Here is a 27893-nt window from a genome sequence, read left to right as displayed (position 1 = left end):
GCTTTTATAAGTGATACAGGAGGGAAGTGCTGGGAAAGGCGTGGTCCCTTTAAATAATAGGAAAGGAGGGAAGGGAAGTCCCTGGCGAGGGCTCCACCCCCAGGCCCGTGCCCCCAGCAAAGATGCATAATTTGTTTTTTTCCCCCAGAGAATAGAAGTATTTATTACACAGAGAACTTGGAATCTAGTGTTGACAACATGCTATTGTATGGTGTTCGTGATCTTTACTCCACAGAAGTTACTGGGAGGTGTTTACATATACTTGTTTAAAGGTAAATATAAATGAGTTTCTCCAAAAATGTATTATGTTGCTTTTGTTCAGATAATTAAATTGGTTAACATAAAAAAAACCTCTTTTTTTTTTGAGATGGAGTCTCATTCTGTCACCCAGGCTGGAGTGCAATGGCAGGATCTTGGCTCACTGCAACCTCTGACCCCTGAGTTCAAGCGATTCTCCTGCCTCAGCCACCTGAGTAGCTGGGATTATAGGCACACACCACCATGCCTGGCTAATTTTTGTATTTTTAATAGAGATAGGGTTTCATCATGTTGGCCAAGCTGGTCTCGAACTCCTGACCTCAAGGGATCTGCGCACTTCGGCCTCCCAAAGTGCTGGGATTACAGCCACTGCGCCCAGCCAAAGAACTCTTAAATATAGTGTTGATAACATGCTATTGAATGATATTTCTTATCTTTGTTCCAAATTAGTTATTACAAATTTACATATACATGTTTAAAAGGTAAATCTAAGTAAACTTCTTCAAGGATGCATTACATGCTATTTTTTTTCAGAATATGAAAGTATTTATTACATAGAGAACTCTGTAATGTAGTGTTGGCAACATTCTATTGAAAGATATTTCTTACACTGAAATACTTTTCCTGAGGGCTTATAATGAGGTGTTAACATATACACATTTAAAAGGTAACCATAAGTGAGCTTTGGCAGAAAGGCACCATGGGCTGGTTTCTTTCAGGAAATGAACTATTTATCACAAAGAGATATCTGAAATTTAGTGGTTTTTCTTTTTCTTTTTTTCTGAAGCAAAGTCTTACTCTGTCACCCAGACTGAATTACAGTGGCACTATCTTGGCTTAGTGTAACTCCTGCCTCCCAGGCTCAAGCAGTCCTCCCAGCTCAGTCTCCCATGTCACTGGCATCATAGACATGTGCTACCACATTGGGCTAATGTTTTTATGTTTTATTTTTTATTTTTAGTAGAGTTGAGGTCTTGCTACATTGCCCAGGCTAGTCTTGAAGTCCTGGGCTCAAGTGATCCACCTCCCTCGGTCTCCCAAAGTGCTGGGATTATAGGCCTGAACCACCGTGCCTGACCTGAAATTTAGTTTTGATAACATGCTGTTAAATAATATTTCTTATTTATTCCCAAGGAGTTATTATGAAGTGTTTACATATAAATACTTAAAATATAAATATAAGCAAGCTTCTTCAGAGATGTGTCACGTGCGGTTTTGTTTCAGAGAATGGAATTGTTTATAACATAAAAAATTTAAAAGTCTCTTTTTGACAACATGCTAATGAATGATTTTCTTTCTTTTTTTTTTTTTTTTTTGAGACAGAGTCTTACTCTGTCGCCCAGGCTGGAGTGCAGTGGCCGGATCTCAGCTCAATGTAAGCTCCGCCTCCCAGGTTTACGCCATTCTCCTGCCTCAGCCTCCCGAGTAGCTGGGACTACAGGGGCCCACCACCTCGCCCAGCTAGTTTTTTGTATTTTTTAGTAGAGACGGGGTTTCCCCATGTTAGCCAGGATGGTCTCGATCTCCTGACCTCATGATCCGCGCGTCTTGGCCTCCCAAAGTGCTGGGATTACAGGCTTGAGCCACCACGCCTGGCCCATGATTTTCTTTTTTACATTTGTTTCTAAGGATTCATTATGAGGTATTACAAAACGTGTTTGAAAGGTAAGTCTGGCTGGACATGGTGGCTCGTGTGGCCTGCTTGAGCCCGGGAGTTCAAAACTAGCCTGGACAACATGGCAAAATCCTACCTCTACAAAAAATACAAAAAAATTATCCAGGCATGGTGGCATGTGCCTGTAATTCCAGCTATTCAGGAGGCTGAGGTAAAAGGATCACCTGAGCCCAGGAGGCTGAGGTGAGAGGATCACCTGAGCCCAGGAGGTTGAGGCTGCAGTGAGCCATGATTGTACCATTGCAGTAAAGCCTGGTGACAGGGCGAGACTGTCTCAAAAAAAAAAAAAAGATAAAACATAAAAGATAAGGCCAAGCACAATTCTTAACAGATGCATCATGTGCTGTTTTCATTCAGAGAAAAGAAAGGCTTAATGGCAACAACTCTGTAATCTACTGTTGATAATATGCTATTGAATAACATTTTTTTACATTTTTCCTAAGGAATTATAATGAGGTGTTAAAATATACACATTTAAAAGGTAAATCTAGGCCAGGAGTGATGGCTCACACCTGCAATACCAGCACTTTAGGAGGCTGAGGTGGACAGATAACTTGAGCTGAGGAGTTCGAGACCAGCTCAGGCAACAGGGTGAAACCCCATCTCTACTGAAAAACACAAAGATTAGCTGGGTGTGGTGGTGTGTGCCTGTGGTCCCAACTATTTTGGGGATGAGTTGGAAGGATTTCTTGAGTCCAGGAGGCAAAAGTTGCAGTGAGCTGAGATGGCGCCATTGTACTCCAGCCTGGGTGACAGAGTAAGACCCTGTCTCAAAAAATAAACAAAAAACAAAAACAAAACAAAAAAGGTAAATCTAAGCAAGCTTTGGCAAAGTACATCATGTGCTGTTTTCTTTCAGAGAATGAGAGTGTTTAGCACTTAAAGAACTCTGTGATCTACTGTTGATTAACATGCTATTGAATAATAATTCTTACATTTGTTCCTATGGCTTATGATAAAGTGTCTACATCAAATATTTAAAAGGTAAATTGAAGCAAGTTTCTGTAGAGATGCATCATATGCTTTTTGTTTGTTTGTTTCAGAGAACGGAATTATTTATTATTTCAGAGAACTCTGAAATTTAGTGTTGACAACATGCTCTTGAATGATATTTCTTCTTCTTATTGTTCCAAAGAGGTTATTATGAGGTATTTACCTAAGCATATTTAAAAGGTAAATTTAGGCCAGGCACCGTGGCTCATGCCAGTAATCACAGCACTTTGGAAGGCCAAGGTGGGTGGATCACTTGAGGCAAGGAGTTCGAGACCAGCCTGGCCAACATGGTGAAACCCTTTCTCTACTAAAAATACAAAAATTAGCTGGGTGTGGTGGTGCATACCTGTAGTCCCAGCTACTCTGGAGGGTGAGGAAGGAGAATTGCTTGAACCCAGGAAGTGGAGGTTGCAGTAAACTGAGATTGCGCCACTACAGTCCGGCCTGGGCAACTGAGTGAGACTCGTCGTAAAAAAAAAAAAAAGGTAAAGCTAAACAACTTTTTTCAGAGGTTCATCATGTGCTCATTACTTTCACAGAATGGAAATGGTTAACACATAGAGCACTCTGTAATCTAGTGTTGACAACATGCTATTGGAATGAAATTTCTCAGATTTGTTCTTAATTTCTTTTTGTGTATTTTCTATCTGAGCCTGTTTTTGTTTTGCTCTAAAGGAATACCTGAGGCTGGGTAATTGATAAAGAAAAGAGGTTTATTTAGCTTACAGTTGTGCAGCTTGTCTGAGAAGCAAGTCCCCTGCATCTGCATCTGGTGAGTGTCCCGAGGGGCTTTCACCCTGGTGGAAGGTGAAGGGGTGCCGTGTGTGCAGAATCACAGATGAGACAGCAGAAGCAAGAGAGCAAGGAGGGGAGTTCCAGGCTCTTTTAAACATTCAGTTATCACAGGAATTAAGAGAGAATTCATTCATTACAGAGAGGATGGCATCAACCATTCATGTGGGGTTTGTCCTCATGACACAAATACCTCCTATTAGGTCCCAACTCCACACTGGGTACAAATTTCAACATGATATTTGGATATTTGGAGGGAACAAATATCCAAACTTTATCATTTTACCTCAGGCCCCCCAAATAATATGTACTTCTCACATTGCAAAATATAATCACCCTTTCCTAATAGTCCCCAAAGGCTTGTTCCAATCATCAACTCGTAAGCCCAAAGTCTAAAGTCTCATTTGAGACTCAAGGCAAAGTTTTTACACCTGTAAGCCTGTACAACTAAAAACAAGTTATTTGCTTTTAAGATAGAATGGTGAGACAGATACTGGGTAAGCATTCTTATTTCTTTTTTTTTTTTTTTTTTTTTTGAGATGGAGTCTCGCTCTGTCGCCCAGGCTGGAGTGCAGTGGCCGGATCTCAGCTCACTGCAAGCTCCGCCTCCCGGGTTTACGCCATTCTCCTGCCTCAGCCTCCTGAGTAGCTGGGACTACAGGTGCCCGCCACCATGCCCGGCTAGTTTTTTGTATTTTTTAGTAGAGACGGGGTTTCACCATGTTAACCAGGATGGTCTCGATCTCCTGACCTCGTGATCCGCCCGTCTTGGCCTCCCAAAGTGCTGGGATTATAGGCTTGAGCCACTGCGCCTGGCTGCATTCTTATTTCAAAAGTGAGAAATTGGCCAAAAGAAAGGATTATTGCAAGACTGAAATTGGCCATGCAAGACTGAAACCTATTAGCGAAGGCATGAAACCTTTAAGCTCCAAAATAATATTTGGGTCCATGTACTGTATCCTGGGCACCATGGGGCAAGAGGTGGCTCCCCCAAGGCCCTGGACATTCCCACCCCCATGACTTTGCTGGGCGTAGCCCACCTGGCTACTCACACAGGTTGGAGCTCAATGACTTTTCCAGGCTGAGGGTGGACACTGCTGGTGGCTCTCCTGTTCCTGGGTCTGGAAGGTGGCAGCCCTGTTCCCACAGCTCCGTTAGGCATTGCCCTACTATAGGCTTTTTTTGTGTGGGGGGCCCTCACCCCCACTATTCCACTCAGAATTGCCTGAGTTGAGTCTCTCTTTGGGGGTTCTGCCCTTGTAGCAGGCTTCTGCTTGGGCACCTGGATTCCTGGCACATCCTCTGACAGCTGGGTGACCTGAAGCTTCCAAGGCTCCACCACACTTGCATTTTGCAGACTTAACACATGTGGAAGCTGCCAAGGCTTCTGACTTCACCCTGTGGAGCAGCAGCCCAAGCTGTACTTGAGGCTATTTGGGCTGTGGCTAGAGCCAGAGTGGCTTGGATATGGGAGCAGCACTCCAAGGTGGCACAAAGCTGTGACACCTGGGGCCTGGTACCCAAAAACATACTGTCCCCCTAGACCTCTGGGCCTGTGATGAGAGGGGTGTCCTTGAAGATTCTAAAATGCCTCTAGGGCTTTCCTCCATGGCCTTGACTATCAGCCCCTGGCTCCCTTTTGTCTCTGCCTATGTCTCTAGCAAGAGCTTGCTCCACTGCCCCCTTGAATTCCTTATCTGAAAATGTTCTTTCCTTTTCTACCACATAGCAAGGCTGGAAAATTTCCAAATTTTAATGGTTTATTTCCCTTTTAATTATAAATTCCACCTTTAAGTCATTCTCTTACTTCCTTTTTTTTTTTTTTTTTTTGAGACGGAGTCTCACTCTGTCGCGCAGGTTGGAGTGCAGTGGCACAATCTCAGCTCACTGCAAGCTCCACCTCCTGGGTTCACACCATTCTCCTGCCTCATCCTCCGAAGTAGCTGGGACTACAGGCGTCCACCACCACGCCAGGCTAATTTTTTTGTATTTTTTAGTGGAGATGAGGTTTCACCACGTTAGCCGGGATGGTCTTGATCTTCTGACCTTGTGATCTGCCCGCCTCGGCCTCCCAAAGTGCTGGGATTACAGGCGTGAGCCACTGCGCCCGGCCATTCTCTTACTTCCAAATCTGGTCATAGACTGTTAAAAAGCAGCCATGCTGACCAGGCTCATTGAACCTAGGAGGTGGAGGTTGCAGTGAGCTGAGATGGTGCCACTGCATTCCAGCCTGGGTGACAGAGTGAGACTCTGTCTCAACAAACCACCCCAAAACAAAACAAAACAAAACAAAAAACAAAAAACAAAAAAACCCAGCCATGACACTTCTTGAACACTTTGCTGCTTAAGAATTTATCTTGACAGATACCCTAGGTCATCACTCTTGTTTGTCCTTCCATGAATCCTTGGGGTGTGGACACAATGCAGCCATGTTCTTTGCTATGTGTCACAAGTGTGACCTTTGCTCCATTTCCCAGTAAATTCCTCATTTCTATCTGAGACCTCATCAGACTGGACTTCACTGTCCATATCATTATGAGCATTTTGGTCACAACCATTCAACCAGTCTCTAGGAAGTTCCAAACTTTCCCTCATCTTCCTCTCTTCTTCTGTGCCCTCCACACTCTCCCAGCCTCTGCCCATTACCCAGTTCCAGAGCTGCCTCCACATTTTCAGGTATCTTTATAGCAATGCTTCACTTTATCAATTTTCTGTATTAGTCCATTCATGTATTGCTATAAATAAATACCTGAGACTGGGTAATTTATGAAGAAAAGAGGTTTAACTGGCTCACAGTTCCACAGGCTGTACAGGAAGCATGGTGCTGGCATCTGCTTGGCTTCTGGGAAGGCCTCAGGAAGCTTCCATTCATGGTGGAAGGCAAAGGGAGAGCATGTACTTCACGTGGCTGGAGTAGGAGCAAGAGCGAGTGAGGGGAGCGGTGCTATACACTTTTAAGCAGATTTTATGAGAATTCACTTACTCTTGCAAGCACAGTACCCAGATAGATGGTACTAAACCATTCACGAGAAACTGCTCCCATGATCCAATCACCTTCCCATCAGGACCCACCTCCAATGTGAGGAATTATGATTCAACGTGAGATTCAGGGACACGATCCAAACCATATCAGGCTCTGTGATTCTTTCTTTCGCTTGGCCTATTCTGCTGCTAATGCTTTTGATTGTATGATGAAATTCTTGAGGAGGAGCCAAGATGGCTGAGTAGATGCAGCCAGGAGGAATCTTCTCCCACAAAGACACTGGGGCGTTGAGAGAGACTGGCACACTCTGAGCAGCTCTTCAGAACAAAAGTGTTGAGAGTGGACACAGGGAGGACACAGATGCTGGACTGAAGGGGGAGGAAGCTGGGAACCCCACATGGGGTTTCTGAGCACCAGGACTTGTTCTTTGCTCCTAGCATCTCCTGAGGAAGGAGTAAACTGAACAGGTGAGGAGTGGCCAACTCTCAGCATGAACTTCCACAATCCTAGCTGCAGGAAATCCCACAACCCTCACAGACACGTGAGCTGACAGGAAGAGCTACCTAGAGAGGTAGTAGGGGCAGGACTCCAGCCTGTGCAGAGCCCAGAGGGTTTGGCATGGGAATGGCTACAGTGGAGCGTGGCCAGTGACATCCATCCCCCAAGGTTCGCTGTGCTCCTCTAGGAGATTTTAGCCTTAGCATGACTGTTGGACCTGGACAGAGCAGGATGGTCTTGCCCTTGGTCTTGCTCAGTCTGATATGAGTGCCCCCTTGTCTGCTGGCCTCTCCTGAGGTCCCAGCCTGCCCATGGTGCTTGCAGCACAGCCTTGGATGCCCAATCAGGGTGCTTCCCAGGGACCCTCATCACAGCTCCCTTGCTGGTGGACTGCACCTATTGGAAGCTCGAGCAGACTGGCCTCTACTGATGCACACCAGTGTACCCATGTAGGCCTCTTCCCCCATTGCTTTGCCAGCACACTCGCATGGGCAGATCTTCCCTACCATGCTGGTGCACGTGTGTGCAGGTATCACACCATGCCACTGCGACTGGCATGAGGGCACCCTGCTGCCCTCCACCCCTGCTGATGTGTGGTCACTCTGCCATGTCACCACTGCCAGTAGGAACACGTACACAGACACTGACAACCCTGCCCCTGCCACACCACTGCAATCACCAGTGAAACGCATGCACGGACACTGGCAACTCTGCCCCCATCATGCCACTGCTGTTGCTGGTATGGATGCACACGTGGACAGCAGCAACCCTGCCCCCACAAGTTCCCCATTCCTGTCATGCCCCTGCCAGTGTGAGAGCATGTGCAGGAATGCTGCTGCCCTGCGCTCACCATCACCCCTCCCTAGCACATGTGCATGCACCCCACTGTGCTGCTGCAGCTGCTGGCATGCATGAGCACAAATCCCACTGCCATTGCCCCAGTGAAACACTTTGGCTGACCCCCCGTTGGAATGTTGGGGGTCAGTGGACCAGAAACACCTTGGCTCCTCTAGTGCAGCAAATTCCTAAATCAGGGAGCCAGAAAAGAAAGCTGGAAGCCCACAACCAGTCCCCGAGAGTTGGAGCAGGTAGCCTGGGAGTGCTGAGCTGAGCCTTGGCCCCCCTAAAATGAGCCAGAAACAAAATCAATCAACTGAACCCACATTACACCACAATCAAACCCCCAAGGGCATCAAATATACAACCAAAAAAACCCATCCAAAGGAAAGTAACTTCAAAGATTAAAGGAACATCAGCCCACACATAAGAGAATGACTCAGCGTAAAACCTATGGTAATTCAAAAAACCAGAGTGTCTTCTTACCTCCAAATGACTGCACTAGTTCCCAGCAATGTTCTTAACCAAGCTGAAATGGCTGAAATGACAGACACAGAATTCAGAATATGGATAGGAATGAGGATTATCGAGATTCAAGAGAAAGTTGAAACCCAACCCAAGGAATTTAAGGAATACAATAAAATAATACAGAAACCAAAAGATGAAGTGGTCATTTTTGTTTGGACGAATGGAGGTAAGATGGCGCACTTCCGGGTTCTTCATCACCAACTTTTCCCGCATGTGTGAAAATGCAGCCGGTGCCTGGGAAGGTGCAGATCAACCGGGCATGCGCCAGGTGACGTCAATCCAAAGAGACCAAGATTTACCTGGCCGCACCTACGGAATGCCCCCGACACGCCCGTGCCCCGCCTATTGCCCTCCCACTCCCAGAAAAGCTGCTCCCGGCAAGCGCGCCGCGCAAACTTCCTCAGCCCCCCACTCCTGTCGGGACTGCATCAGGAACTTCGCCCGAGAGCTACACTGGGCGACTCCCTCGGCCCCCTCTGCCGGAGGCCGATGGACCTCTCCCCCACACCTTCTTCCCTGAAGCTGGATGACCAAAAAATAAATTTGCAGTTTTGCTCCTAGCCTTGCCTACTCGCTGGTTCTTTAGTACTCGCTCTGGTGGTCTTAGAAAAACAAATCAGTTGGTGTCGAAAACCCGGGAGAAGACCCCTCCTCAGGCCTCTAAGGGTTGAGGAACCTCCTCCTGCTCCCATGCCGCAGACGGACCAGGACCTGAGACCCGTTTCCCTCACCCTCACGGCCTCTCTGGGGTAAGTGCCCTTGTCTCCTCTTTACCTCCCTTGGCCAAAAATCCTGCGCAGGTCCGAGGCCCACTTTTGAGCCACCAAGTGGCTCGGGAGACCCATTCAGGACGGAGACGTCTGCCTGAAGGTAATCTCCACCTTGGCTCCAAGAGCCTCCAGTCTGTCTCTGGTGGTTCCAAAGGACGCTTTGAAGCCAGGCAGAGATCCACTTCCATTTCCATTGTGTCCATTGTGTAAGTAAAGAGGAAACAAATGGGAAACCCCCAGTCCAAATTTCCAAAGAGCACCCCCTTAGGGTGCCTCCTAGCCAATTTAAAAACCTTACAGCTCGAACAAGACCTTAAGAGGAAGCAGTTAATTTTCCTTTCCACTGTGGCGTGGCCCCAGTATAAACTAGACAATCAGTCTCAGTGGCCACCAGAGGGCACCCTAGACCGCAATGTTCTGATCGACCTCAGCAATTTCTGCCAGTGGCTAGGCAAGTGGTCCAAAATTAATTACATACAAGGCTTTTGGGCCTTACGCTCTCGTCCCGACCTGTGTAGCCGGTGCTCTTTGGCCCAAGTTATGCTAGCCAAGGACGCCGGCTCACAGAAACCCGAAAAAGAGGAATCTTCATTCTTTTCTGTTCAGCCGGAGGACCTAGGGTTTCCTTTCTCCTCCGCACCCTCACTCCCGCCCTACACTCCTCCTCCTCCCCCCGTCCAGACTCCTCCTTCCTCCTCCTTATCTACTAGTAATCCACTCAGTCCCATGCCTCCTTCGGGGCCCCCAACTAGCTGTCTTGAGTCCCCTATCTCCCGCTCTAAGTGCCCTGCTGATGTCCCCACTCCTGCACCACACCCTCTTACAGTGTTAGCACCTTTGCGAGAGGTAGCTGGGGCAGAGAGGGTAGTCAGAGTACATGTCCCTTTTTCGCTGGCCGATCTTTCCAAAATTGAGAAGCGTTTAGGTGATTTCTCAGCTAATCCTACAATATACTTAAAGGAATTTGGATACCTTTGTCAGGCCTATGACTTAACTTGGCATGACCTCCAGGTTATCCTAACCTCTACCCTAAACCCTGAGGAGCAAGAGTGCATCCTAGCGGCCGCCAGGCAGCACGCCAACCAACTACATTTAACTGATGCCGCCATTCCACTAGGGGAGCAAGCAGTCCCCTCGGCATACCCAGACTGGGACTACCAAGTAGGCCAGCCTGGGCGCTGCAGGCGAGACATAATGGACAAAACTGTAAATTTTAACAAATTAAAAGAACCGGAAGAAAATCCAGCCACATTCTTAAATAGGCTGACTGAGGTTCTAACCCAATATACACGGTTAGATCCGGCCTCCCCCACAGGGGCCACCATTTTGGCGTCTTATTTCATTTCTCAATCAGCTCCTGACATTCGTAAAAAACTTCAAAAGGTAGAGGATGGTCCTCAGACACCAATACAAGACCTAGTTAAATTAGCCTTTAAGGTCTATAACTCCAGAGAGGAGACGGCTGAGGCACAGCGGCAGGCTCGCCTTGAACAGAAGGTGCAGCTCCTAGCAGCGGCTTTACAGCCCAGTCGTAACCCCAGACCAGAGAGCACACACCCCACAGACTCCAAGGCTACTAAAGGAGCCTGCTATAAGTGCGGCAAGGCAGGACACTATGCACAAGGTCCCCGAGCCCCAACGCAGCCTTGCTGTAAGTGCAAGGCGTCAGGACATTGGGCCAGTGAATGTCCTAACCCTCGTCCACCAGCAACCCCCTGCCCTGCTTGCCCACAGGAAGGACACTGGAAGTCTGATTGCCCCACCCTGAGAACAGGTGCCATGTCTCAACGTGACCCCCTTTCCCAGGATCCTGGGAGCTCCTTCCAGCTCCTACATCTGGACGACGACAACTGATGGTGCTGAGACTCAGGGACCCCCATCACCCTCGCTGAGCTGCGGGTAACTCTCCTGGTAGCGGGTAAGACAATTAATTTTTTAATCGACAGCGGGGCTACCTATTCTGTTTTGCCGTCCTTCTCTGGACCTAGCCTTCCATCCAATATCTCTGTAGTAGGAGTAGACGGAAAGCCATCCACTCCACAAAAAACTCCACTCCTTAATTGCTGCCTGGCCAACAACTACTTTGCGCAGTCGTTCCTCATTATACCCTCATGCCCTATCCCCTTACTAGGCCGAGACATCCTGAGCACCTTAAAGGCCTCCATATCCATTCCCACCAACCCATCCACTCCCCTTCAACCCCCTCACGACCTGCTGCTCATGCTTTGTGCAGGCGCACACGCTCCTCCTATGTCGCCCCCACCCCCCATCTTCCCTATTTCTGTACACCCTCAAGTGTGGGACACTTCCACCCTGGTCATAGCGGCCCACCACCCACCAGTTCTTGTCAAGCTCAAAGATCCCACTTGTTTCGCAAACCGCCCTCAATTCTCTCTCTCTCCAACACATCTACAAGGTTTAAAGCCAATTATCATGCGGCTACTTAGCCAACATATCCTTGTCCGCACACATTCCCCCGTAACACTCCAATACTTCCAGTCAAGAAGGCAGACGGAACGTATAGGTTAGTACAGGATCTTCGGCTAGTCAATGAGGCTATCCGTCCCACACACCCTGTAGTTTCCAACCCTTACACCCTTCTGTCCCATATCCCTACCAATTCTACTTATTTTACTGTGCTAGACCTTAATAGCCCAATCCTTCCTTTTTGTTATTCAACCCCAAATTCATCCTGGTGTAATCATACTCAGGTGCCCAATGGAGGCCAAACAGCCCCCATTGGAGGCTATTTCTGGTGCAACGGGTCCGTTTCTAAAACCTTTAACCAAACTGTCACAACTCAATCTCAATCTCTCTGTGTCCCAGTATCCTTAGTGCCCAGCCTCACCCTGTATAGCAAGGCTGAACTAGCCGAACTGACACTGCAGCTACACCCTCCTGCCAATCGCTTACAAAAACGGGCTGTTTTCCTCCTCTAATTATTGGAATCTCCCTAGCCTCCTCTCTGGTAGCATCTGGTTTTGGAACCGGAGCCCTTGCTTATTCACTCCAGTCAGACAAAGCTACACAAACTCGAATACAGAAAGCCATAGAAGCTTCAGCTGAAAGCCTGGCCTCCCTGCAGCACCAAATTACCTCAATAGCCCAAGTAGCTGCCCAAAACAGGCGAGCCCTAGACTTGCTTACAGCTGAAAAAGGAGGCACTTGTCTCTTCCTTGGAGAAGAGTGCTGCTATTGTGTTAACGAATCAGGCCTAGTAGACACTAACATTCAAACCCTCAATAAAATAAAAACTGAAATACAAAACCTTAATACCCCAACCTTGCCAGGACCATCCTTCTGGGTTTTGCCCATATTCCAACAAATGCTTCCATTCCTCATTCCTATACTAATACTGTGCCTTATTTTATGTTTCGCCCCCATTTTGATCAAATTTCTCCGTGCCAAGATTCAAGAAATCACTCGCGTCACCTTCAACCAAATGCTTCTTCATCCGTATGTCCAAATACCAACCATAGGCCCCGACCTTAACGACACCCTTTAACAGCAGGAAGTAGCCAGACAGACCACGGTGCCCCCTTATCACTATTATCAATAAAAGGTTGGACTGTTTGGACGAACGGAGGTAAGATGGCGCACTTCTGGGTTCTTCATCACCAACTTTTCCCGCACGCGCGAAAATGCAGCTGGCGCCCGGGAAGGTGCAGATCAACCAGCCATGCGCCAGGTGACGTCAATCCAAAGAGACCAAGATTTACCTGGCCGCACCTACGGAACGCCCCCCCCCGACACGCCCATGCCCCGCCTATTGCCCTCCCACTCCCAGAAAAGCCGCTCCCGGTGAGCGTGCCGTGAGAACTTCCTCAGCCCCCACTCCTGTCGGGACTGCATCAGGAACTTCGCCCAAGAGCTACACCGGGCGACTCCCTCGGCCCCCTCTGCCGGAGGCCGATGGACCTCTCCCCCACACCTTCTTCCCTGAAGCTGGGTGACCAAAAAATAAATTTGCAGTTTTGCTCCTAGCCTTGCCTACTCGCTGGTTCTTTAGTACTCGCTCTGGTGGTCTTAGAAAAACAAATCAATTTTAAGAAGGAACCCAAATTGATCTGATGTAGCTTAAAAATTTATTTCAAGAATTTCTAAATACAATCACAATTAGTAGTAGTAGTAGTAGTAGTAGTAGTAGTAGTAGTAGTAGTAATGTAGCAGGACGAGCGGCAGACAAAACTCCTCAGACACCGAGTTACAGAAGGAAGGGGTTTATTTGGCCGGATGACTTCAGTCTCAAGAGCTGAGCTCCCTGAATGAGCAATTCCTGTCCCTTTTAAGGGCTCACAACTCTAAGGGGGTGCATGTGAGAGGGTCATGATTGATTGAGCAAGCAGGGGGTATGTGACTGGGGGCTACATGCACCGGTAATTAGATGGGAACAAAACAAGATAGGGATTTTCACAGTGCATGTCTATACAATGTCTGTAATCTATAGATAACAGAACCAGGTAGGTCAGGGGTTGATCTTTAACTACCAGGCCCAGGGTGCGGCACCGGGCTGTCTGCCTGTGGATTTCATTTCTGCCTTTTAGTTTTTATTTCATCTTTCTTTGGAGGCAGAAATTGGGCATAAGACAATATGAGGGGTGGTCTCCTCCCTTAGTAAGACGAAGCTCTGCTACCCAGGCTGGAGTGCAGTTGTGCAATCTCGGCTCACTACAACTTCTGCCTCCCGGGTTCAAGTGATTCCCCTGCCTCAGCCTCCTGAGTAGCTGGGATTACAGGTGCACACCACCACACCTGGCTAATTTTTGTATTTTTAGTAGAGATGAGGGTTTACCATGTTGGTCAAGCTGGTCTCAAACTCCTGACGTCAGGTGGCCCACCTGCCTTGACCTCCCAAAGTGCTGGGGTTACAGGCGTGATTGGCCTGGTGTGGTGGCTCACACTTTTGATCCCAGGACTTTGGATGGCTGAGCGTGAAGGATCGCTCGAGCCTAGGAGTTCCAGACCAGCCTGGGCAACATGGTGAAACCCAGTCTCTCTTTTTTTTTTTTTTGAGGTGGATTTTTGCTCTTGTTGCCCAGGCTGGAGTGCAGTGGCACGGTCTCAGCTCACCATGGTCTCCACCTCCCGGGTTTGGGTAGTTCTCCTGCCTCAGCCTCCCGAGTGGCTGGGATTGCAGGCATGAGCCACCATGCCTGGCTAATTTTGTATTTTATTTATTTATTTATTTTGGTAGAGATGGGGTTTCTCCATATTTGTTGGGCTGGTCTCAAACTCCCAACCTCAGGTTATCCGCCTGCCTCAGCCTCCCGGGGTACTAGGATTGGAACAGGAATTAAAAGAAATTAAAAAATATGTATGCAAAAACGCAGTTGTATGTAAAAAAAAACCATTTCCCCCTGAGAAAGAGAAAGAGCAGGAGTCCTTTAAAAAAACTACCTACCTGTTTTTCTATGGCTAGTGAGCCTTATCTCTCCTCCCTTCCCGGGCATTATAAAAACCCTAATTCCCTAACTGTGCAACTGCAAGGTCACTAAACAAATAAACTCAAGTCACAAAACATATTTTTCCTAAAAAAGGAAAAAATAATATAATGCATGTTTCAATTAAATAACTATCTTTGTTTCTTGCTTCTATAATATGCTTCCCCCAGCACAGATCTACCTCCGTCCCACAAAATGCTTGAAAGATAACTCTGTTCAGAACTCTGTGCTTTAAATGTTCATCGACTGGGCCAGTGCATCTAAATAATTAATAAATATCCTCATAAACCCCATCAGTCTCTCTAATTCCTTAAAAATCCTGCTACAGGACTGCAGGCCTGAGCCACCGTGCCCGGCCCAATTTATTAATCAGAAAGGAATAGATCGGCCTGGCTTGTGATCCCAGGACTTTGATCCCAGGACTTGTGATCCCAGGACTTTGGACGCAGGAGCGCGGGGGATCACTTAAGCCTAGGAGTTCCCGCGGGGGATCACTTGAGCCTAGGAGTTCCAGACCAGCCTGGGCAACATGGTCTCTTTTTTACTTTTTTTGAGACTGGAGTTTTGCTCTTGTTGCCCAGGCTGGCGTGCAGTGGTATGGTTTCCGCTGGCTGTGGCCTCCACCTCCCGATTTGGGTTGTTCTCCCTCAGCCTCCCCAGTGGCTGAGATTGCAGGCATGAGCCACCATGCCCGGCTCATTTTTTTTTTTTTTTTGGTACAGATGGGGTTTCTCCCTGTTGGTTAGGATGGTTTCAAACTCCCGACCTCAGGTTATCTGCCCATCTCGGTCTCCTGGGCTGCAGGAATTGCAGGTGTGAGCCACTGTGCCCGGCCCACTTTATTAATCAGACAGGAATAGATCGGTCTGGCATGGTGGCTCACGCTTGTGAACCCAGGACTTTGGATGGCTGAGCACAAGTGGATCTCATGAGCTTAGGAGTTCTGGACTGGCCTGGGCAAGATGGTGAAACCTGGTCTCTTTTTGGGGGGGAAGGGGGAGGGGGGAGGGGTTTCGCTCTTGTTGCCGGGCTGGAGTGCAGTGGCGCGGTCTCGGCTCCCCGCGGCCTCCGGGTTTGGTGGGTTCTCCTGCCACAGCCACCCAAGTGGCTGGGATTGCACACGTGAGCCACCATGCCCAGCTCCTTTTTTTTTTTTTTTTTCTGGTGGCCATGGGGTTTCTCCCTGTTGGTCAGGCTGGTCTCAAACTGCCGACCTCGTGATTCGACTGCCTCAGCCTTGGGGGGTGCTGGGAATGCAGGCGTGAGCCAGCGCCTAAGGCCCAATTTATTAATCACAAAGGAACAGATGGCCTGGCGTGGTGGCTCACGCTGTGATCCCAGGACTTTGGACGGCGGAGCGCTGGGGAGCGCTTGAGCCTGGGAGTTCCAGACGGGCCTGGGCAATATGGTAAAACCTGGTCTCCCCCTTTTTTTGTTTTGAGGCAGAGTTTCCCTCTTGTTGCCCGGCTGGAGTGCAGTGGCTCGGTCTCAGCTCTCTGTGGGCTCCTCCTCTTAGATTTGGGTGGTTCTCCTGCCTCAGCCTCCCAAGTGGCTGGGATTGCAGGCCTGAGCCACCATGCCTGGCTGATTCTTTTTTTTTTTTTTTTTTTTTTTTTTTTTGGTACAGACGGGGTTTCTCCCTGTTGGTCAGGCTGGTCTCAAACTCCCAACCTCAGGTTACTCGCCGGCCTCGGCCTCCAGGGGTGCTGTGATTGCAGGCGTGAGCCAGCGCGCACGACCCAATTGGTTTTTATTTTTATTTTTTTGAGAGGGACTCTCACTCTCACCCAGGCTGGAGTGCGATGGCGCTGTCCCTGCGCAGCGCAACCTCCGCCTCCTGAGCAGCTGGGATTACGGGCGCCCGCCACACACGCAGCTAACTTTTTTGTATTTTTGGTAGAGACGGGGTTTCATCATGTTGACCAGGCTGGTCTGGAACTCCTGAACTCTCGAACTCCTGATCCACCCACCTCAGCCCTCCAAAGTGCTGGGATTACAGGCGTGATCGGCCTGGCGTGGTGGCTCACGCTGTGATCCCAGGACTTTGGACCTCCAAGCGCAGCGGTTCGCTGCAGCCTGGGAGTTCCAGACCCGCCTGGGCAACACGGTGAAACCCGGTCTCCTTTTTGTTTGTTTTTTTGAGAGAAAGTCTGGCTCCTGTTGCCCAGGCTGGAGTGCAGTGGCCGGTCTGGGCTCGCCTGGGCCTCCGCCTCCCGGGTTTGGGCGGTTCTCCTGCCTCAGCCTCCCGAGTGGCCGGGATTGCAGCCTAAGCCACCATGCCCGGTTAGTTTTTTATTTTTATTTTATTTTTTAAAATTTATTATTATTATTATTATTTTTGAGATGGAGTCTCGCTCTGTGCCCAGGCTGAAGTTCAGTGGCACAATCTCGGCTCACTGCAAGCTCCGCCTACTGGGTTCCCGCCATTCTCCTGCCTCAGCCTCCCGAGTAGCTGGGACCACAGGCGCTGCCACCACGCCAGGCTGATTTTTTGTATTTTTAGTAGAGATTTTTTGTATTTTGTATTTTCACCGTGTTAGCCAGGATGGTCTCGATCTCCAGACCTCGGGATCCACCCGCCTCGGCCTCCCAAAGTGCTGGGAGTTTATTTTTTTGGTAAAGACGGGGTTTCTCCATGTTGGTCCGGCTGGTCTCCAGCTCCTCCCCTCGGGTGATCCGCCGGGTCGGCCTCCCGGGGTGCTGGGCTTACAGGCCTGAGTCACTGCGCCTGGCCCGAAACCCGGTCTCTTAACGGAAAAACAAAAGCCACAAAGATTAGCAGGGCCTCGTGGGCCCCGCAGGTAGTCCCAGCTCCTGTGAAGGCTGATGTAGGCGGATTGCTTGAGCCCGGGGTGGAGGTGGCGGTGAGCCATGATGGTGCTGCTGCAGGCCAGACTGGGCCACAAAGCGGGACTGTGTCTCAGGGAAAGGAGGGGAGAATGAGAAAGAAAGTATTTAAATTGCTATATCAAGGAATAGCTTGACAGTATATTACTGAGAGAAATAGAGGCAAAGGTTAGCAGATACCAATGCTCACTTAGTGGAACTGCAGGTGTCCCCAACAGGAGGCAGCTACTTTTGCAAAAAAAATCTATTATTGACAAAAAATAAATAAAATTGTAGGTTTGTTACAATATACAAATAGCTAAACTTTACATAGCCATGACCCTCTTCTAGCACTGCTGTAAGCCTTTTCCTGCTCTGAAATAGCTACTATTGTTACCGCTGTTGTAGAGAAAACAGATGCCAGCGGCTGTTGTGGAAGGACCGCAGAAACTATGAAATTGACTTGTTGTATGTTTTGAACTTAAAGGCTCTTCCTGCTCTGCTCCTTACATTGCCACATTTTAGTTAACATACCTCTTAAAATACTGGTCCTTTCTATATTTGGAGGGACTCCTCTTGCAGTTTGAAGTTTTTCCTTGCACTAAATTTGAGCCAACAGGTATCTGATTGAAATAGGTAACCTAGAAAAAAATCACTTATGAGAAAGTCAAGAAAATGTGAACTCTGGATTTGTGGCTGTTTTCAGAATTTATTAATTTTTTGGCGTTTAATGGCATTGTGAATATATTTTTTAAAATTCTTTGTCTTCTACAGATACATATAAGGTAATTAAAAAATGATATGTATAGGTTTTACTTCACAGTAATTCAGAGGAAGAAGGAATGTATATAAATGAAGTGGGAATATAAATGAAACAAAGCTGGCTGTGGCCAGGTGCGGTGGCTCATGCCTGTAATCCCAGCACTTTGGGAGGCCAAGGCAGGCAAATCACCTGAGGTCAGCAGTTCAAGACCAGCCTGGCCAATGTGGTGAAACCCCGTCTCTACCAAAAATAAAAAATTAGCCGGATGTGGTGCCGGACGCCTGTAATCCCAGCTACTGGGGAGGCTGAAGGAGGAGAATTGCTTGAATTCGGGAGGCAGAAGTTGCAGTGAGTCAAGATCTTGCGCTGCACTCCAGCCTGGGCAAACACAGCAAAACCCCACCTTAAAACAAAACAAAAAAAAAAACCTGGTCATGCCATGAATGATAAATTGTTGATGATGTGTACATGTAGGGCAATTATATTATTCTCAACTTTTTTTAGGTTTGAAACTTTTTATTGAACACGTGAACACGTCCCTTGATAACTGGGGCTGCTTCCCCATTAGTCTCATAGTAGCCCTTCTGATTTTCACTTCATCTTCATTCTTAGAGATTCTGGATTTTCTTTTTTTTTTTTTTTGGCAAGTTCAAGTATGTCTTTGCAAGGACTATCCAGCATGTCTATTTTATGAGAGAGGGTTTGCAGAGTACCTACTGAGCCATATTATCAGAAACAGAAATATTTTCCAGATTTTGTTCTTGTCCTGTTTTGATTTTTTAAGTTTCAAGAACAGTCACCTTCTACCAGACACTCTGATGTTGGAAGACAAAGCATATTTTGTATGTGGCATGATTTCTGGGCTCAAATTTAGAACACAGCCACACAGCTTTCAACAACCCAAAAATAACTTACTGTGATTCACCAAATTTAGAAAGATAGAGATTATTAAAAAAAGAATTTACTATGTGACCCCTAAGTATCTCGGCTGAAAACTGTAAAGATAAAAGGTAAATCAAAAGATAGAGAGACTGTAATCATGCACTTAATGAAGTGCTAAATCAAAATATTTTTGGCATATGTGAAAGAGTTTAATTTTATCACATTTTTTACTGGCACTCTAGCTATTTGCAAGTACATCTAAAACTACAGTGTTACATATAAACTACCAAAAAAGAACTTTTTAAGAAACGAGACTAATCTAGCAACTTTATTTAAAAGTTCATTTTAAGGGAATAATTAAGGAGGTCCGTACAAAAGGATTTAGCCACGACATGAGAATGTTCTCACTGGCAAATCAATGGAAATTATTACATGTGCAACAGGGAACTGTTGGAATAAACTGTAATACCTTCATATGATCGTATATTGTAACCTTTTAAAATGATATTGAAGAGTTGCATACATTGACTTAAACACATATTCATAACACATCACTGAATAGGAGAAATATGGGCCAGCAAAGAACATAGAGTTGGTCCAATTTGTACAAAACAAAGAAGATTCTAATAGCATGACAGCAGGGAAGGGGGAATATGTCAATGTATGCATGTGTATATGTATATATATGCATAGCAAGTATGAATTTGAAAGGATATATATCAAATTGTTTACAGAGATTACCTCAGAGAGGTAAATAACTTTGGCTTTTGGTGTTCTGTATTCCACATATTCTGAATTTTCTTTTTTTATTTAGAGACGGGATCTTAGCCAGGAGCAGTGGCTAACACCTATAATCCCAGCACTTTGGGAGGCTGAGGAGGACGGATTGCTTGAGGCCAGGAGTTGGAGACCAGTCTGGCCAACACGGCAAACTCTGTCTCTACTAAAAATTCAAAAATTAGCCAGGTGCAGTGGCTCATGCCTGTAACCCCAGGTACTTGGGAGGCTGATGCATGAGAATTGCTTGAACCAGGAGGCGGAGGTTGCAGTGAGCCAAGATTGCACCACTGCACTCCAGCCTAGGCAACAGACCAAGACTCTGTCAAAAAACAAAACAAAACAAAACAACAACAAAAAAACAGTAATAAAGACAAAACCTTATGGACAGGAGCAATGTCTCATGCCTGTAATCCCAGTGCTTTGGGAGGCCAAGATGGGAGAATCGCTTCAACCGAGGAGTTTAAGACCAGCATGGGGAACATGACAAGACCTTTTCTCTACAAAAAAAATTTAAAAATTAGCCAGGCATAGTAGTGTATGCTTATACTCCCAGCTACCTGGGAGGCTGAGATGGGAGGATCACTTGAGCATGGGAGTTGGAGGTTGCAGTGAACTGCGATCACACCACTGCACTCCAGCCTGGGCAACAAAGAAATACCCTGTCTCAAAAATAAAAATAAAAGAAAAAGAAAACTTTACAAGCAGCTAGAGTAAAAAGGCATATTCCATAAAGAAGAACAAAGATAAGGCTGACAGGGAATTCTCATCTGAAACAATACAAATCAAAAGACAATAAAGCAGTATCTTTTAAGTACCAAAAGAAAAAAAAAAGATGACTGTCACCCTACAAATTTACACACAAAGATAACATCTTTCAAAAACAAAGGTAAAATGAATACTCTTCTGACATACAAAAGTTGAGAAAATTCATCACCAGCAGAACTGCACTACAAAAATATTAAAGGAAATTATTCAGGCAGAAAAAAATGATAATGAGATGAAAATTAAATCTATACAAAAGAACAAAGAATAAGTAAATATGTGAATAAATATAATAGATTGTTTTCCTTAATTTTTAAACCTATTTTGAACATAAGCTGCTGTTGTTTTTCTTTTTCAGACGGGGTCTCACTCTGACCCAGACTGAAGTATAGAGGCAAGATCCCAGCTCACTGCAGTCTGAATTTCCCAGGCTCAAGCGATCTTCCCACCTCAGGCTTCCAAGCAGCTGCGACAACAGGTATGTGCCACCATGCCCTGCTAACTTTTTTTTTTTTTAATTTTTAATAGAGATGAGTTCTCACTATGTTGTCCAGACTGATCTTGAACTCCTGGTCTCAAGTAATCCTAGTGCCTTGGCCTCCCAGAGTGCTGAGATTACAAGCATGAGCTACTATGCCCAGCCAAACATAGCTGTTTAAAGCAGAAATAACAACAATGTATTGTGAGCTTTATAACATATGTAGACATAAAATGTATGACAATAGTAGGAAGGCTAGAAGGAGAATGCTAGGTTATTCTGGTGTAAGGTTCTTAGGAATTTGCATATCATTACATACATTATATAAATAAGGTTCTGATACAAAGTTCTAATATACATCAGGTTCATATATATGAATTTGTATATCATTACTTGAAGGTCAACTGTGATAAATTCGAGTTATACACTATTAAAAAAAAGATGTATAGGCCAGGTGCAGTGGTTCACACCTGTAATCCCAGCACTTCGGGAGGCCAAGGCGGGCAGATCACCAGGTCAGGAGTTCAAGACCAGCCTGTCCAACATGGTGAAACCACATCTCTACTAAAAATACAAAAATTAGCTGGGCATGGTGGCATGTGCCTATAATCCCAGCTACTCAGGAGGCTGAGGAAGGAGAAATGCTTGAATCGGGACCCAGGAGATGGAGGTTGCAGTGAGCCGAGATTGCACCACTGCACTCCAGCCTGTGCTACAGAGTGAGACTCTGTGTCAAAAAAAAAAGTTATAATAATAAGTCCATAAAGGTGATAAAAAGTCAGGAAGGACATAGAAGAGTTGGATAACACTATCAACTGACTTTGACATTTATATATATATATATATATATGGTTTGTTTTTTTTTTTTGAGATGGAATCTCGCTCTGTCGCCCAGGCTGGAGTGCAGTGGCACGATCTTGGCTCACTGCAAGCTCCACCTCCCGGGTTTACACCATCCTCCTGCCTCAGCCTCCCGGGTAGCTGGGACTACAGGACTCCGCCACCACGCCCGGCTAATTTTTGTATTTTTAGTAGAGACGGGGTTTCACCGTGTTAGCCAGGATGGTCTCGATCTCCTGACCTCATGAGCTACCCGCCTCGGCCTCCCAAAGTGCTGGGATTACAGGCCTGAGCCACCGCGCCCGGCCTGTTGTTTTTCTTTTTCAGACGGGGTCTCACTCTGTCACCCAGACTGAAGTACAGAGGCAGGATCCCAGCTCACTGCAGTCTCAATTTCCCAGGCTCAAGCGATCTTCCCACCTCAGCCTTCCAAGCAGCTGCGACAACAGGTATGTGCCACCATGCCCTGCTAACTTTTTTTTTTTTTAATTTTTAATAGAGATGAGTTCTCACTATGTTGCCCAGACTGATCTTGAACTCCTGGTCTAAGTAATCCTAGTGCCTTGGCCTCCCGGAGTGCTGAGATTACAAGCATGAGCTACTATGCCCAGCCAAACATAGCTGTTTAAAGCAGAAATAACAACAATGTATTGTGAGCTTTATAACATATGTAGACATAAAATGTATGACAATAGTAGGAAGGCTAGAAGGAGAATGCTAGATTATTGTGGTGTAAGGTTCTTAGGAATTTGCATATCATTACATACATTATATAAATAAGGTTCTGATACAAAGTTCTAATATACATCAGGTTCATATATATGAGTTTGTATATCACTACTTGAAGGTCAACTGTGATAAATTCGAGTTATACACTATTAAAAAAAAGATGTATAGGCCAGGTGCAGTGGTTCACACCTGTAATCCCAGCACTTTGGGAGGCCGAGGCGGGCAGATCACCAGGTCAGGAGTTCAAGACCAGCCTGTCCAACATGGTGAAACCACATCTCTACTAAAAATACAAAAATTAGCTGGGCATGGTGGCATGTGCCTGTAATCCCAACTACTCAGGAGGCTAAGGAAGGAGAAATGCTTGAATCGGGACCCAGGAGATGGAGGTTGCAGTGAGCTGAGATTGCACCACTGCACTCCAGCCTGTGCTACAGGGTAAGACTCCGTGTCAAAAAAAAAAAAAGTTATAATAATAAGTCCATAAAGGTGATAAAAAGTCAGGAAGGACATAGAAGAGTTGGATAACACTATCAACTGACTTTGACATTTATATATATATATATATATATGGTTTTTTTTTTTTTTTGAGATGGAGTCTCGCTCTGTCACCCAGGCTGGAGTGCAGTGACACGATCTTGGCTCACTGCAAACTCCACCTCCTGGGTTCACACCATCCTCCTGCCTCAGCTTCCCGAGTAGCTGGGACTACAGGACCCGGCCACCGCGCCCAACTAATTTTAGTATTTTTAGTAGAGACGGGGTTTCACCGTGTTAGCCAGGATGGTCTCGATCTCCTGACCTCATGAGCTACCCGCCTCGGCCTCCCAAAGTGTTGGGATTACAGGCATGAGCCACCGCGCCTGGCCTGTGATTGATGCCCTTATAAAACAGACTTCAGAGAGCTCCTTTCCCCTTTTGCCATGTGAGGACACAGTGAGAAGATAGCCATCTGTGAACCAATAAGGTAGCCTTCATTAGACATCAAATCTGATGACACTTTGATCTTGGACTTCGCAGCCCCTAGAACTGTAAAAAGTAAATATTTGTTGCTTCTAAGCCACTGAGCCTATGGTATTTTGTTGTAGCAGCCTGATCAGCCTAAGGCAACCTCTACTGGAGGATAAAACCATCCCTTAATGTCTACAACCAGCTGCATTTCTTGCTTCTCTACGCACAGGAGCCCTTTGATGGTCAGGTATAGTCTGGTTGAGCAAAACGAACTGTTAATCTTATATGGGTTTGAGGACGAATTTGTTTTGGGATGAGGTTGGTTTCCAAGCAGAGAAGGGGGTGACACCAGCCTGAGAAACATACTTACTGCAGTGAATCTGGGGCAGCTTGGCTGATTCTCAAAGCACAGACTGTCACTGACTCATTGGTTTCAGATGCAGATTCAGTGAGATGAGTTGCTGTTAACCTATTAGGTTTAAGACCAGTTCTGTTGGTTACTTATTACTAAGACCATAGAACAATCAGTCTTTTCCTATGAGGGTGGGGGCTTTTTAATATTCACATCCCACTTGGACTTCTTGCTTCCATCTTTGTATTCTACAAGCTAGTCTCAACACAATCTGGTCACAGCAACCAACTAGATATTTTTCAAAACTTAAATCAGATTTTGTCATTCCCCTGTTTACAACCTTCCAGTGGATTCCTATTATACATAGAATAAAATAACCCTCTCCACAGCAGGGCTAACAAGGGCCTTAGTAACTGCCTTCTGCTTAATTAACCCTTCTCTTCTCTTCTCTCTGCTTTTGTAATCCAACCAACCAGTTGAAGTCGTGATTTTTTTTTTTTCTGTTCCTTCTACCTGGAATACCCCACCCTTCACTCCTTACCTGGAAAACTCCTATTCATCCACCAGGACCCAATAGAATCATAACCTCCAGGGGGAGGACCTCCATGACTACACTTTCCTCCTGCTTTGATTGCTGGAATGTGGGGAAGTGAGCCTAATCATTTTCCTATTACATTTATCATGTTTATAATCACACTGATATGGTTTGTTTGTTTGTTTGTTTGTTTATATGCTGTCTGTTTCTACTGTGTCACTGTGAATGCCAGGAGGACAGGGACCATGTTTGTTTTGATCACTAACATACAGCCAATAGCAGACACCGAGCACTCCACAAATGTTCATGGAAAGAACAGATAGAAGATCATACGTAGAGTTTCTTCCTAGATAAACCAGAGCCTCGCCACATGGTCACCTCCCGCAGCCAGCCCTCCACAGCCAGGCCTTCCCTTCCTCTATCATGGCTGCCTCAGTTTTTCAACAAATGGGCAGCAGCTCTGGACAAACGGAGCCAGTTCTGTAAAACTCAGGGAGGTGTCTAGTGAAGCAAAGTGACCACAGACTGGTTAAGGAAGCCCCAACCCACCCCAGGCTCTGGGTTCCAGGACCCAGCTACAATTGAAGAGGATGAAAGCGATGGATGGTAAGACGAGGTCTGGAGTCAGCAAGACTAGCTTGTTCTCCCCACCCCAACAACCCCCTCTCACACACACCTGTTCAAGCCATTAAGACCAGTGCTCATTGACTGAACACCTGCTCTGAAGTAGAAGCAGAACCTTTACTTGCTTTTCCTCGTGTAACCCCTGCATGAGCTAGTTCCTACTATTACCCCAGGACCCACAGTAAGGATGGCAGCATTCAGCCAGCATAGCCACACCAACTGTTAAAATATTGAAATTCTTCCATATTCATTGGTAAATAGTAGCTGCCTCAAACCACTCTTCCCAGCAGCCCTCACCTCATCTTCCACCTCCAATGCCCTCATCTCCCCACATTCCAGTAAGTAAAAGGGTTAAAGCCTTGGCTATACTGTGGGGGAGGCAGAAGGACTGTCTCCTGGGACGATGGGGAGTGAGGGGCTGTCTGTTCTGATCTGTCAGTACTGGTGCCTCCCTGGGTACTAAATGTTTTGCATCGTTCATTAGGACTGTCTGCTTTGTCGTACTCAAACAAAATGTACTACTGTAATGTTGCTACTATTGGACAAGCAGATCCCAGGGGCCAAGCAGAGCACTGGCTGGGGGCTTATCTCTGGTTCAGACAGATACAGGAAGTTCTAAGGCCAGCCACCCAGCGAGTCTACAGCCTCCCTGAGCTTGAATACAAAAAGCAGTAAACTCACCACCAAGTACCAGCCTGGTTACCATTTTCAGAAGCACTGAGTCTTTGCTGCGTGTCTGCTCTGAGTGAGGCTCTGTACAAGGAGACTTGCCAGGGGGCACTCCAGACTCAAAGAAGGACAATGTGGTCGTTTCCAGGGCACAGACCTGGAAGGTCAGAGTCCACTTGTTCAAGCCCCAGATCTGCCACTTAATAGCATTACAGCAAATGACCTAATCTCTTTTGTCAGCTTCCTCGTGTGAAAAATCGAAGTCATAACAATAATTCCTAATTCAGGGGGTGAGGGTAAAGGTTAAATTAGATGCAGTATGTAAAGTACCCAGGAGTAAATAAATTGATGTAAAATCCTTAAAACAGCCCCTGCTCCCCACCCCAATGTTATATTGCTAAGTGGCAGCTATTATTTTTATTTACTGCATGCGATACAAATCTTGCAAATCTCAGCCAGCTGCAGTGGCTCATGCCTGTAATCCCAAAACTTTGGGAGGCCAAGGCAGGGGATCACTTGAGCCCAGGAGTTCCCTGGGCAACAAACATAGTGAGATCCCCATCTTTACAAAAAACTTTAAAATTACCTGGGCATGGTGGCACACACCTCTAGTCACAGCTACTCAGGAGACTGAGGCAGGAGTATTGTTTGAGCCCAGGAGGTCGAGGCTACAGTGAGCCACGATTGTGCCACTGCACTCCAGCCTGGGTGACAGAGCAATACCCCATCTCAAAAAAGAAAAAGAAAAAAAAATTAAAATCTCATTGCTTCCTCAATGCGACCACACACACAGCAACACCCTCTCTAAAAAAAAAGAAATGAATTTTTCAAATCTCATTGCTTCCCCAATCTCACACACACACACACACACACACACACAGTGAGACCCTGTCTCAAAAAAAAAAAAAACGAAAAATTTCAAATCTCATTGTTTCCCCAATGCCACACACACACACACACACACACACACACACACACCCAGCTTGCTTTGTGTTGGAAGGTGGCTTCCGATGCCAGCAGAGGGTGCTGGTCTCCCGCAGGCGGCTTGAGCACGCCCTCCCGGGGCTGACAGCCACTGCTCACCAGGAGAGTCCAGTCCCTTCCTGGGCTCTACTCACACAAGTACACCATAACCCCCCAGTTCTGGAAGAACGGTCTTTGCAAATTAAGTAACCATGTTTTGTGAATCCCTAGCTTGCAAGCACTGGTGCTAGACTGGCTGTCTGCCTCCTGCTCTTTTGCTTCCCATTTCAAGAACTAAGTCACCATGAATTTTCTTAATGATACTTTATTCGCCTGTTTTAGACATTTTTCTTCTTTCTATCTGAGTCACAGAGTGGTCTTGACGGAGACTGCGTGCTATTGCAGAAAAGACAGAGGCCTTGAAATTAAATAGAGCCGGGTTTAAATACTGGCTTCACCACTCAACCAGGTAACCGTGGGCAAATGTCTAAAGTCTCTGTGCCTCAGTTTCCTTGTTTGTAAAATAAAGGTGATAGCAGCATGTGCTTCGTAGAAACACGAGGATCAAATGAGATAAATCATGTAAAGACCTTAATACATAGTTTCATCTATATCCAGGATTAATAAGTGTGAAAAAAAGAATGACGAATTAAATGCCCAGTGGAATGCTGTTTCCACCGAGTAGTATCAAGAGAAAGACGTGCACTGTGAAGTCAGACTGGGTACCAGTCAGGCTGTGGTGCCTTAGCAAGCTCTTCACATCTCTAATCCTCAATCTTTCTCATCTGCAAAATGGGCACACTAATATGCCATAGAAAGTTGACAGTTTTAAGTGTGATAACATGTATAATGGCATCCAGTATAACTCTTGGCACATAGTAAACCCATGATAAATGCTAGTTCTATTTCCTTTAGCAGATAAATGAAGGTTTTGACATTTATGAGCTACTATGTAAAAATCCTT

At 46.3% G+C, this 27893-nt stretch overlaps 1 long non-coding RNA gene across 1 annotated transcript; it reads right to left on the bottom strand.

Annotated features, from left to right (window-relative positions):
• Positions 1-6511: 6511 nt before the first annotated feature.
• Positions 6512-26579, bottom strand: LOC117074645. Its single transcript, XR_004433651.1, has 3 exons — positions 26553-26579; positions 8523-8574; positions 6512-7144 (listed from the first exon to the last, which is right to left on the bottom strand). It is a non-coding gene; the product is annotated as an uncharacterized LOC117074645 (long non-coding RNA).
• Between the last annotated feature and the right edge of the window lie 1314 nt (positions 26580-27893).

The sequence above is a fragment of the Trachypithecus francoisi genome, unplaced genomic scaffold (assembly GCF_009764315.1).
Source record: "Trachypithecus francoisi isolate TF-2019V2 unplaced genomic scaffold, Tfra_2.0 Lachesis_group5, whole genome shotgun sequence".
NCBI classification, from domain to species: Eukaryota; Metazoa; Chordata; class Mammalia; order Primates; family Cercopithecidae; genus Trachypithecus; species Trachypithecus francoisi.
This window is presented reverse-complemented; position numbering and strand designations above follow the sequence as displayed.